The following is a 7900-nucleotide window of genomic DNA, read 5'->3' as shown; positions in this document are numbered from 1 at the left end:
ATTTTAATTACTTTTCTCAAGGAAAATATTTCTCATTTATATCACGTTTTTAAACTTGAATTTAACAATTGTCACATACATATCATTCCCACAATAATCATTCAAACATTATAATTCAAGAGTAAACATGGTATTTACATATATAAACATAACATAAATTGGTATAAAAAATATTGTTGTACTTAATCTAAACAAACATGCGATTGATTAAGTACAAGCTTTCTTAATACCCAAAGCAACTCCAAACTTGTGAGAGAGTTTGGAGGTCCTGATGCATATTTGGGCACCACTGTGTCACAATTTTTTTTCCCTCACTTAAGTGTGTTGGATCGCTAGGTTCTCTGTTTGCAGGTGAGCTTACTTGATTTGATCTCCTCTCGAACTCTTAATTATGCCAAAATAACGTTAATTAGTTAAGTGACAATAATTATTATACTTACGAAATAACTTTTTACGCGAAGATAAAACTTGCAATTTAAAATGAATTTAATTGTTTTCGGCCATCCGATTCAAGTTGAATATCCTTGAATCATCATTTGTCATTGAAAGTCTTACAATCAAATAATACTTTTTAAAGTAAGATTTTCAGTAAAACTTATACCGGAATTATGTCGTAATCCGTGGATATACATCAGGCTAGTTCCCAGGGAAGAGAAGTGGGTCGTAAAGACATCCTTAAATACCAAGTCTTTCCTTAGACATAACCTTTCTAGACATGTATTCCCACTTCATTACATTTTTCCGATAGTTCATAACTCTTATTTTTTGTAAGTAAAACATTTTTACTAAAACTAACCTTTTAAAATAAGATCATTAAGCTAGACTTATCATTTTTAAAGTAAGTCAATTTAAACAAAATCAATATTTTTTAAGTAAATGTTACCATTTTAAAGTAAGTTCACTTAACTAAGATTCAACATTTTTAAATTATTTTACCATCTAAGACTTCATAATACTTTAAGTTTATAAAGTCAAGACTTTTAGGTAAATCTTATTATTTCAAGTATACTACTAAAATAAATTTTCATGAACATCTTAACACCTCCTAATTTTTTAGGAAAAAACTTCAAGGACTAGTAAGTGTTAATTTCATAGTCATGAAAATAAATTCTAAGGTAAAACTTTCTACTACTTTAATATCCAAAACTTAATAACACTTTAAGTTTATGAAGTCATAAATCATCTTTTATCCTAAATCATTATTTTAATTTTGAAATCAAAGAGTAAAATATACTAAACCACTTTTAAAACATAATACTTTCTAAAAATGAAACATTTTCAACAACATTATAAACTTTCAAGAATAAAATACAAACTTTTTCCTAAACACATCAAAGGTTCCTTTGATGTTAAAATCATCACCTTTAAACATATTCAAATACTAATAATAATTTCTAATATTTCCAAACAACTAACTCACCTAACCTTGTCCAAAGATATAGTTTTTCCATCGAAGAACAAGGAAGATTTTTCAAGATTTACAAAAGTAAAAAACTTCATAAAAATTCATATAATTTTATTATCATCCCTTTTAGTTATGCCTTCATAAAATACCTAAAGAACACATATAAACTCTACTTTATGAACAACATAATAAAAGCTCATAACTTTCTATGAATTATGAAAAGAAGAGAAAATAAAAGACTACCTTAGTTTGTATAAGGAATTTAGTGTAAAAATGAGAGAATGAGGTGGTGTATTTATAGGAGAGTCTCACCCTCATCAAATCAGAAAATTTAATGCAAAGTAAGTAGATTTAGACTAGCATAGATGATATGTCTAATAGTGGTGGAGTGAGAGGATTTGTTGAGTGATTTAGGGGCTTTTGGAAGCTTTTGCATTACTTGTGTAACAAGTAAGTGGCTTATGAAAAGATGACTTCAAACATTATTGATATGATGTAATTTCCCGATAAACATCGTGTCCGAACATTTTCGGATAATTTTGTTAGGAAATATACAATCTACCGATTTAGGACATTTGCCCGAAACGTCGAAACTTGAATTTCGGGGTGAAAAATATCTAGAGATGAGTTACGAACAAACTTGGTGTCTATTTTGACTAGAAATAATATTTCGAAGCTAAAGGCGAAATTGGAATTCGATTCCGAGTTACAGAATTCAAAATCTGGGCGAAAACTCGATAAAACAACCCGAAATCGCCTCAAAAACTTTTATTCTCCAAAAATCTTGAAAAAATAGGGCAAACAAGAAAATCATAATGCAAGACTAAAACGCAACTGAGGTTTAGCCTAAAATAATACTGATTAATTTCTATAACTAATCCATTAATACTAATTACTTAATTAAAAATGCTCTGAAAAAACACGGAGTTACGGATTCTTTCTTGATTAATCACTAATTCTACAAGAATTTAATTATACCCAATAATCATTCAACTAATATCATAAGGCATTAGGTGTCCGATATCAAAATATAATAAATAACTTGTTAATTACTATGGTAATCTCAAGTCTAAGGAAAATATATATATTTCTTCATAAGAATATCCTATTGACATTTCAAAGGTAACATATTAACTATTATGAATTCTTCTTTGAGTCAATTCAATGGTCATGTATCATTTATATGTATAATTTAATACATAAGATCTATTAATCTTTATCTAATAAAAATCATTATACATATTGATCTATCTGGATTAATAGTGTCTTAAGCTCAATAATCCTATGATCAAGAACAATTTAGATTTAAATTATAAAGATTTATTTCTCATTATTATAATAATAAGTTTTTAATTTTAATCAAAGACCTTTCATATTAATTATTTTGACAAACAATGAATATGATATTAAGATAATAATACATATAATTTTATTATTATAAACATAACAAATTGGTTATTGGACATACATTATATTCCAATAAAGTTTATATTATATTTATAGGTTTTCCCTTTCTATAACTTTTTATACTCAGTCTTGAGGTTTGAGTTTAAGAAAACGATAAAACATTTGTTTTAGTTGTCAATATATGTTTTCCTCTTTTTGAATCCTTATCTATTATCCATAAAAGGATTAACAAGACCAATTTACCTTTTTAGTATCATTAGGTAACAAGTTAGAAAACCCCTTTTAGTTGTTAAATAATCGTTGGTTTTAGAATGAAAATAGTAATCGATGTGAAAAGGCTATTGATTATGAAGTAAATATTTTATATCGGAGGATAATGTGTTTAAATATCGAGACATGTTGAATTGATTTTTCAATATTCATTGGCCTATTTTGTAAGTTTTTTAAATGTTTGTATGACACCTATTAAAACATTTCTTAAAGTAATATAATATGTCTCATTCGGGCGGAGGGAAAGATTCTAGTCTACCGTGTCGTACGATTTGGATTCACATAGTCATGCACCGTTAAATAAAGATTAAAGCTTGATTTGTTCTAAAACAATATGGATTTTGTAACTTTGAATGAAAAGCTAATAAATAATTTGACATATAAAATCATATTAATGTCAATATTTTATGAATTATTTATTTCTATATATATATATCATAAAAGAATTAAAGAGTTAGTATCATATGAAATGATATGTATTTGTGACATTAAATCATTTATATAAGAGTATCTTAAATGTGTATGAAGTTTAGAGTTCCTCAAAATTTTGCTCCAATCATTATTTAGGGTTACATAAAGACGTTATCCAACTCAGTCTATAAATACACATACTTTTATTTATAAATATTTGTTCACTCGTATATAAAATAATGTTATACTTTTGGTTTAAAGTAAATAATGTATTTGACTGTGACAATTTATCTAATTGTATATAATTCATCTTTTAAGATTATTTTCTTAAATGGTACTATAGTTATTTAAGATACTCTTATATAAATAATTTAATGTTATAATCACATATCATGTTAAAATAGTTGAGTTTTTGTTAGTCGGTTAGTTAATTTGGTTAGGGTAGTTAGTGTTTTCTTTCCTTTATATAGATGATTCAATATAACTTTGGAATTCAATTCAATAACACATTTCTCATTCTTTCTTGTTCATCAAGAATCTCTCATATCCATGGCTACTACCATTTTAACATGGTATCGGAGCTAATTTTTTCTCTTTGATTGATTGCTTCCACTTATCATACTTCCCTTCCAAGATTCATCAAAATTTCAACAAAGAATCATCAAGAATCTAGTCAAGAAGTACCATGCCTTTCTTGCATGTGAAGCTATCATCAAGCAAAGTTATCGTCTTTTGGGCTTCAGTTTAAACAAGTTGTGCAATGGATGAGAAGCATGACTTCCAGAACGTACAACTTAGTCTCAAGTTCCTTGTCTCCTTATTGAAGAAAAAAAAAGAATTGAGGCAGCATTTTCAGATTTGGATGAGGGCATTTTCAATGGCATGTCCAACAATATTTGTTTCTTGCAATTACCTTCTTTCATATTTTATCAATGACAACAAGAATCTACACATTCTTTCATCTATTACCCCCAATTATTTCTCATTTCTTTATTACTCTAGTTTATTTACCTCTCTTTCTCTCTCATTAAACACACAATATTATAGTGTGTAATTTTTTCCTCATTGAAACAACATATAAAGATCAAGATTAAGGTCCATCTCATTTCTCTCTTTCATCCGTTATGATTGGTTTGCTTCTGTCAAATAGATGGTTAAGCATCGGATGGAATTGCTTCTGCCAAATGGTGGTTAAGCGTCAGTATTGCTTCACGTTCATATTTCAAGACTGAGAGACGAAGATTCGCTCACCAGCAAGAGGAGGTATTAGAGTATATCATCGTATTCAACAATATTATTTCAAACTTGGAATGCTTGGTACATTCCAACTTGCGGGGGAATGTTAAGATAGTTGAGTTTTTGTTAGTCGGTTAGTTAATTTGGTTAGGGTAGTTAGTGTTTTCTTCGCTTTATATAGATGATTCAATGTATCTTTGGAATTCAATTCAATAACACATTTCTCATTCTTTCTTGTTCATCAAGAATCTCTCTTATCCATGCCTACTACCATTTTAACATATCATTTCATATGACATTAATTTTTAATCATTTCATGATATATAGATATATATATGATTCATAAAATATATATATCATTTTATATGTTAAATTATTTATCTATAAAAATAACAGAGTCAAATTATTTACGTAAATAACAGTACTATAATAACTAATTCATTTATTATATATAGAACTTTAAAAAAAATCTTATAAATATGACCAAAATAAATCCCAACCAAAATCTTATAAAAATGATCAAGGTAATTATTGGATGCCACAAGAAACATAATATATAAATTTGAATAAAACTATTTTCTTCTCACAAATGCCAGTTTTTTTTTTAAATATAGAACACAAAAATCATTTATTATTATCTGTTTTACAATTATACAAAATCTTATCCGTGATTTTTTTTATAGGATTGTCACTGTATTGATAGCGAGCTAGCAGGATAAGTTCAGATGATTTTCCTCTCTAGTTCCAGAACCCCAATAGACGAACTTCTTACTAGTGGCAAACAGTATCAACTTGGAGAGGGAATTAGCTGTTTTTGTTCTTCTTTAGAAGAGTAAAAATATCATTACATTATATTTAAAGAATAAAAACTTATACCATGTTGTTTTCTCGATTTGGTTTTTATGTATTTTCCTCTATAGTATTAGGGATGAATCTCTAGTACCGGATTTGATGATGGAAGTGACTCAAGAAACAGATGCCATGCATCTCAATTCATAATAAACTTCGTATTTCCCAATAATGTGAATAATATATGAGTATCTTAACGGTGACCTTGAGTGTGTGTGAGTAAAAAACTTTTTTAGCCATTTCTAGTATATACTAACTCTCGATCATACAAGTTTCTTGTTCTGTGAATTATTTTGAATTGACAAATATGTATGTTACACCCACTCAATGAATGGCTTTTAAGTCATGCACGTTGCTAATATTATTGTAGACAATTCACCATAAACCCGGAACTCATAGAGTCAGATATATTCATATTTGGGCCATGCCTTGTGGAGCCCCTTCCAACAAAACCCGCTAGATGCTTTTTGGACTTTAAACCTTTCTGATTTTATTCCTCGGGCTATGTGAATCAAAGATGAAAAGACTTATTGAATGAGATCCTCTCTCATATCATATCACATATGTTCACATCCATTAATAAAAATATGATATATTAAAAAATATATAAATTTTGGTTGGATTCAATATTTATATACTGACAGACAATGATTACTTATTATTAATTTGTTAATTATTATTGACTCTCAAATAAAATTAATACAAATTAATAATGGATGATATGCTGAAAATGTAAAAAATATTTGCATTGTCAGTGTATAGATTTTAAACACATCTTCATATCATTATTGTTCTTATTTTATTATCATTGGTGCATGATAATATATGAGATATAATATGAGAAATAAATCTATGCTCATTCATATAACCAATGATATTCCGTTACTTTATAAGTAAAAAACTAATGTCTTTCAAGTATATGATTGTCACATTTAACAAGGGTGTACATTTTACTTTTTGCTTTTCAATATAATATATATTGCAAGATCATTTTTAATGGGGATTTTCTCATCTCATAATCGAGCAGTATATTTATTTATAACTAACTGTTCTTTAAGGTACATAATTAATATATCTATTTGTACTATATAGACAATAATTATACATTTGTACCATATAGACAATAACTACCTGTTTTTTACTATTTTATCTCTTTATAATAATTATACATATTCATGTCAATTATTGTCTCTTATTAGTTAGGTAAACATAGAGTCATAAAAACAATAACTAATAATGCAGTCAATCTTTAAAGAAACATGTAAATGGTGACAAATCTGATTTGTTAAAAAGAGAGTTATAAAATGAATAAATGTTATACTAATTATTTTCCAGGAGTAGAGATCATTAAAGTTACTTTTGTATCTTCCAACAAAGAATTTTTTAGTAAAATGTCATATTGGTATCTAAAAAATACTTGGTCACCAAGTTATTTATTGAAATAAAATGACTAACAATAATTTCCGAAAATTAAAATGATCATCATGTAGCATAAATTTTAGTCTTGAAAATTATTTAGGACCACCAAATAAGTTCTTGGAAGGATCAATTTGGCATTCTTTTTAAACTTCTGAAACTTTTTTGATGATCAGTTTTCTATATGACTAATTTAATGCTTATTATATATTAAACTTTATTATTAATATATAGAACTGCTATTAGTTGGTATAACTTATCTTTACCTCATTTTAACTTTATTAGTAATTTACACTTAAACTTTTATTTAAACCGTCAAAAATTAAAAGTATATCCTCAAATTATGTAACTATGAAGTTACAATACTCAAACTATTATCTATTCAAAGTTAAATAATTATTATCACTTATGATAAAATTCATATATTTTAAATTTGACTGTATGTCTGTATATAACCTTTAACTCTAGAAGCATTATTTACAATATTAAAAATATTGAATTAAAAATGAATTTAATATGTATAAACTAACAATGTAACTGTTTTTAACACTGTCAGCAAATGATCCACTATTGATTTGCTAGCTACCACTGACTGTCAAATAAAAATAATGTAAATCAATGATAGATAATGTGTTGACAGTATAAAAAACTTTACACTATCAATATACAAATTTTATACTCTTAAAAAATTGCAGGTTACAACTTACGACACTAGTTGCGAGAATATATAGACATAAGAAATGCTATGTATATGTTAAAAATATATTTTAACATGTATATTCCATATTTAAAAATAGAGATAAAGCGAGTGGATATCAGAAATGTGTTTTACTTCATTTATTAGTTAAAGTAGATGGTAAAAAACATAAATTACACATACACATACATATACATATACATATATAT

The sequence above is a fragment of the Lupinus angustifolius genome, chromosome LG09, assembly GCF_001865875.1.
Source record: "Lupinus angustifolius cultivar Tanjil chromosome LG09, LupAngTanjil_v1.0, whole genome shotgun sequence".
In the NCBI taxonomy this organism is placed as follows: domain Eukaryota; kingdom Viridiplantae; phylum Streptophyta; class Magnoliopsida; order Fabales; family Fabaceae; genus Lupinus; species Lupinus angustifolius.
Note: the sequence above shows the minus strand (reverse complement) of the source record.